This window comes from Hipposideros armiger, unplaced genomic scaffold (assembly GCF_001890085.2).
Source record: "Hipposideros armiger isolate ML-2016 unplaced genomic scaffold, ASM189008v1 scaffold_1802, whole genome shotgun sequence".
NCBI classification, from domain to species: domain Eukaryota; kingdom Metazoa; phylum Chordata; class Mammalia; order Chiroptera; family Hipposideridae; genus Hipposideros; species Hipposideros armiger.
This window is the reverse complement of record NW_017733152.1, coordinates 58,049-64,016: the sequence shown is the minus strand read 5'-3', so window position 1 is coordinate 64,016 and position 5,968 is coordinate 58,049.

Sequence of the window (5,968 nt, the reverse complement as noted above, 5' to 3'; positions counted from 1 at the left end):
TGAAAAATAGGGCACGCCCAGAGACTTGGTGCCTTCAGCTAGGAGGGCTGCCAATGCCAACCAGAGGATCGGATAAAAACGACGGAGTGTGTTGTCTTCGAGGCCACTCCATAATCAGAAAACAGCAATGGGAAATGACACAAGAAACAGGTGGAGCAACACAGCAGGGAGTGACTTCTTCATACTAGGTTTGGGCAGCGTTCACATTCACTTTTATCGCCAGGGTTCTCCTTTTTTACCAAGATTTCCTCATGAATTCCATTTAAGGACTATTCTAGTCGGACTGCAGAGAAAAATTCACCATCCTGCAGGGTAGCATGTGTGTTGGGCAGAAAGAAAACACCAGAAAGCTAAATGATAGGGTAGTAGATTTTTAAAAGGAAAGTTTGTTAGAAGACAGTAAGTATATGCCAGTGGTTTCTGAGGCTGGCCATGTATTAGAATCACATGTGAGCTTTTTAAAACTCCAGATGCTCAGACACCTCAGACAAGTTAAATTAGAATGTCTGGGAAGGAGAGGTGGGGGAAAGAGGGACATCAGGATTATTTAAACAGCTCCAGGTACATAATTCCACCGTGCAGCCAGGCTGATTTAAATGGTGCTGGTGAGAGTGAAGAACTGCTCAGCCCAGCACTGTGCCTGTGAAAAACACTGAAGGACATAAATAGAAAAGCCAGTTACTCACATTCATGCAGAGTGCCCCCAAGAACTTGCTTCCCTTTAGTAAGTTACTGGGTCTGGTTAGCAGAGTCCTAGCCTAGCTTTCCTCACTCGCCCCTCAAACATCTTTCCTGGTTAAGTGAAATCCCTGACTTGCAACTTAGTCCATGGACCAGCTGTGGGGGTAATTGTTGTATCCTGTACTGATATTCTCTCCCAAATGCGTTCTGATCGTTTTTTTTTTTATGGATTAGTATGAGCTTTAGATGGAGGAAAACTGTTTCCAATAATAGCATTTACTCTGACTCATGTTTACTATAGTGAACTGAACCACATGTGTCACTCAATGCTGGAACCAATCCTATAGAGATTCCAGGAAAGGAATGCCTGTAGTTATTCATCAAAACCTATCAGTATGAAAACATTTGAAAGTTTAGAAGTTGGGCTTTTACCATCATCTAGTGTTACTTTCATATTTTACATTAAAATATCTTACTTTTACTGTGACACTTGATATAAAGAGACAAAGTTTATCAGGGCTCAGCAGTGTTTTAGAAGTGAAACCAGATTTTCATTATTCTCCCTGAGAGCCTCCTATGAGCCTACCTACCCCTCCCTTCTGCCATGCTATTATGGGCAGGTAGCCTTTGTTTCTGCTTGAGTTCACAGAATTGGTGTGAAAGGCAAGGTGGCATCATGAAAAAGAGCTGAAGGTCAAGGTCAGTTATGGAGCTGTCAGAAGACTTAACTTGGATGCCGGTTACAGCTAAGTATGTATTAAGTAAATGTGATAGCTTTTTAATCCAGAATAAACAATGAACTCTGCAAAGTGTCAAAAAGTTATCTCTGTCACCCAGCTTAGCTACACTGAATGCTGTAAGCATTCACCTTCCAAAATACAAAGTTCTTGATAATACTTAAAAAAAAAACCCCACACAACAGGTACTTTTACAAGAAATAACTGGGTTGACTCTTTAGTAACACTTATTACTACCCCCAAAATTTCAACATTCTTAGGGGAAAGGAAAGAAATCCACTATTCATTTACTCAATTTAGAAAAAGCCTCTATGATAAAAAAAAATCTATGCATTAAGAAAAATTTTATGTGCAAATTTATAGCTTAGTAAAGATTATTTCAAATAACCACAAATTGTTGTGTTCCAGTCACTTCATATACAGTATATCATTTCACTAACACAACTTCATGAAGTGAAGATAATTGCCTTCTATAAAACCATCATTTTATAGATGAGGAAACAAGCTGAGAAGCTAAGCAATTAACCAAAATCTGTGCACTATTTAAGTGAGCAGGCCAGAATCTATATCTAGTTTGTCTGATTCCAAACAAGTAGTTACATTCTTTTATTCAGCCTCTTCAATAAATGGTTCTGGGAGAATTAGAAAGCCACGTGCAAAAGAATGAAACTAGACTGCTATCTGTCACCGTGTACCAACATTAACTCAAAATGGATCAAAGACTTAAACATAAGTTCTGAAACAATAAACTGCATAGAAGAAAACACAGGTACTAAATTTATGGAGTGTGGGTTCTAAGAGGATTTTATGAATTTGACTTCAAAGTCAAATTCATAAAATTTGAATGAATGGGACTACACATGTATCAAACTAAAAAGCTTGTGCACAGCAAAAGAAACCATCAACAAAATAAAGAGGCAACCAACAAAATGGGAGAAAATATATGCAAACAATGCCTCTGACAATGGGCTAATATCCAAAATATATAAGGAACTCATACAACTGAACAACAAAAAAACAAACAATCATTTAAAAATGGGCAGAGGACCCGAATAGGCATTACATCTGTATGTCCTCTTTGGACATATGTCAATAGACTTATGAAAAGATGCTCAACATCACTAAACATCAGAGAAATGCAAATAAAAACCACAATGAGATATCACTTCACACCAGTTAGAAAGGCTATCATCAACAAGACAAATAATAAGTGTTGGAGAGCCTGTGGAGAAAAGGAATCCTCATACACTGTTGGTGGGAATGTAGATTGGGGCAGCTGCTATGGAAGGCAGTGTGGACATTTCTCAAAAAATTAAGAATAGAATTACCATATGACCCAGCAAACCCTCTCCTGGGTTTTACCCAAAAAATCTGAAAACACTTATCTATAAAGATAGTTCTGCTCTGATGTTCATTGCAGCTTTATATATGGACCAATACATGGAAACAACCTAAGTGTCCATTGATAGATGATTGGATAAAGATGTGGTATATATACACAATGGAATATTATTCTGCCATAAGAAAAGATGAAATAGTGTCATTTGTGACAACATGGATGGATCTTGAGATTATTATGCTAAGTGAAATAAATCAGACAAAGTTGAGAACCATATGATTTCACTCATATGTGGGATATAAAACTGAAAACAACAAAGGAACAAGACAAAGAAACAGAAACTCATAGACACATACAATAATTTAGTGGTTACCAGAGGGTAAGGAGGTGTCGCATCCTGCATGACATGGGCAGTGTGAGAACGAGAGAGGGCAGCGAAGGGTTAAGAAAGAAAAGAAACAGCAGCCAATAGTTAAATGAGTGAAGGGCCAGGGTCTCCAGCCTTGTGGACTAAGAGCCCCAAATCAGGCCAACAAGCCGCTTTTATTTCTCCACCCACCTGGAAGGAGCATTGTTCTCTCCACAGTCTGTGAGTCTCATTCCTGAGAACTTGCTCAAACTAGATTACCCATGCCTGCAAGCTGCTATTACCGAGTCCTTCCACCCACAGCGATAAGACAGATGCTCTGCCTTCACACACCTTATACACATAGGACCCCAGGAAGATAAGATTATTATGCTGAGGACAGATCATCGGGTCACTTCCCAAGCAGGTTGAGGGAAGGAATATAGCTACAGAGGTAGAAGACCTCCAGTTTTTTGGGGGGCCAGTGAGGACCCATGCCCACCTCCATCAGCCCTGAGATTTCTCCTGATGGCCCCCGTGTGACTGTGCCTGTCTTAGGTTGTTCCTTCCTCGAGGAATCTTACCCGTCATTGACTAACCAGCCATCTTTTGGGGCCAAACAGGGAGACGCAAGGTGTATGAGCAGTGTCCTCAAAAGGGTCAGTTTAGGGGTAAGCGTGGGAAGACAGATGGCTGGACAGCTGCGTGACAACAAGCGGGGAGTGCAGTGGTAGGTGACAGTAAACAGGATCAAATATATGGTGATGGAAGGAGAACTGACTCTGGGCAGTAAACACACAATGTGATATATGGAGGATGTATTACAGAATTGTACACTTGAAACCTATGTAATTTTGCTAACCAGTGTCACTGCAATAAATTTTAATAAAAAAATAAAAGAAGAGGTATTATATATTTACAATGGAATATTATTCAACCATAAAAGAGAATGAAATCTTTCCATCTACAACAACATAGAGGGTATTGTGCTGGGTGGATTTAAGTCAGGCAGAGAAAGACAAATGCCATATGATTTCACTTCTAAGTAGAAGCTACAAGACGAAATAAACAAACAAAATAAATTCATATATACAGAGAACATTTTAATGGTTGCCAGATAGGGGGTAATTTGGGGACATGGGTAAAATCGGTGAAGGACTTTAATAGTACAAATTGGTAATTACAAAATAGTCATGGGGATGTAGAATATAGCATAAAAATATAGTCAATAATATTGTAATAACTATGTATGGTGTCAGATGGGTACTAGATTTATCTGAGTGATCACCTCATAAGTTATATAAATCTCTATTCACTATGTTGTACACCTGAAGCTAATGTAATATTGTATGTCAACCGTAATTTAAAAATTTTTAAAAATTAAGAAAAAAACCCTTAACTTCATTTTTTGTCCCTTTCATTTCTAGTTTTGTTACTTTCCATGTTGCACCCTACATTTTATTTACTTTTCCCCCTCTATTCTAAATAGTTTTCAATGTCTCCTTCAACTTCTAGTTATAAGCCTATTCTAAATTTTATTTTTCTTTTAAAAATTTCTTTAGTTTGCTTCTTAATGCCAGTGTTCCCTTTCCTCCCCCCACAGAAATGATCTTTTTAATGATCAGTAACAAGAAGACTGGAGTATATTCAGCCCCACAGACTCTACACAAACAGGTGAAGATACAGCCTGTCTTATCCTGAGCTGTTCTTGCCTTACTTAGCTTTTTAGGCACTATAGGAAGGCCATCCTAAACATGGCTCTGTAAAGAACCTTTTTCCTGGACTCAGGAAGAATTTTTCCTGGGCTTTAAGACCCAACTGAATATTATGTTCAAATTTCTAACACTAAATAGTTATATGAGGTCTGACAATTAAGTTTGCGAGCTTGTTGCAACAATGTTGCTAGCCTTTTTTGATATCACAGGGATTATTCATTATGAATTTGTACCAACTGGACAAAAAGTTAACCAAGTTTACTATTTGGAAATGCTTAAAAGGCTGCGTGAAAAAGTTAGATGAAAATGACCGGAACTTTTTGCCAACAATTCATGGTTCTTTCATCATGACAAAGCACAAACTAACACGGCACTGTCTGTGAGGGAGTTTTTAGCCAGTCAACAAATAACTACATTGTAATACCCTCCCTATTCACATGATCTGGCCCCCAATGATCAGGAAGGCATTTTGATGACATTCAGGACATCAAAGTTAATACAACAGCTCTGGTGGCCATTCCAGAAAAAGAGTTCCAAAATTGCTTTGAAGGGTGGGCTAGGTGCTGGTATCGGTGCAAAGTACTCCAAGAAGAGTACTTTGAAGGTGCCCATAGTGATATTCAGCAAAGAGGTATGTAGCACTTTTCCTAGGATGAGTTCAGGAACACAGTTGTCAGACCTCATACAAGAGTATTGATACTGAGGCAAAAAAAATGGGCATTTGGAACCACAAGTGTGACAAGACAGACAACATCTTTGCATTCTAGTGGAGAGAGAACAGAAGACATAGTTTTGGAACAGTGATGACAAGTTATGGGGAATTTGAGCTGGAGTGTGTATATTTTCCTGAGATAGCTTGGTTAGAGGAGGTGCCTGAGGGGGTAACATCACAACTAAGTTTGAAGGATGAGAAGGAGCCAATTATGCAAGAGGCAGGAGGAGAATGTTCCCTGACTGCGGGAAGAGCTTGTGCAGAAGCCCCGAAGTGGCAGAGTTCGGCCTGTCTGGTGAGCAGAGAGGTCCTCCCTTGCACCAGTCGTCTGTTAAATGCTGTCAGAGAATCACGCGCCTTCTTCCAGATCACTTCTCTTGGGTTATAACATATTAGTATTATGGTTTGGTTACTGTCTGCCACTCCCAATAAATGTTA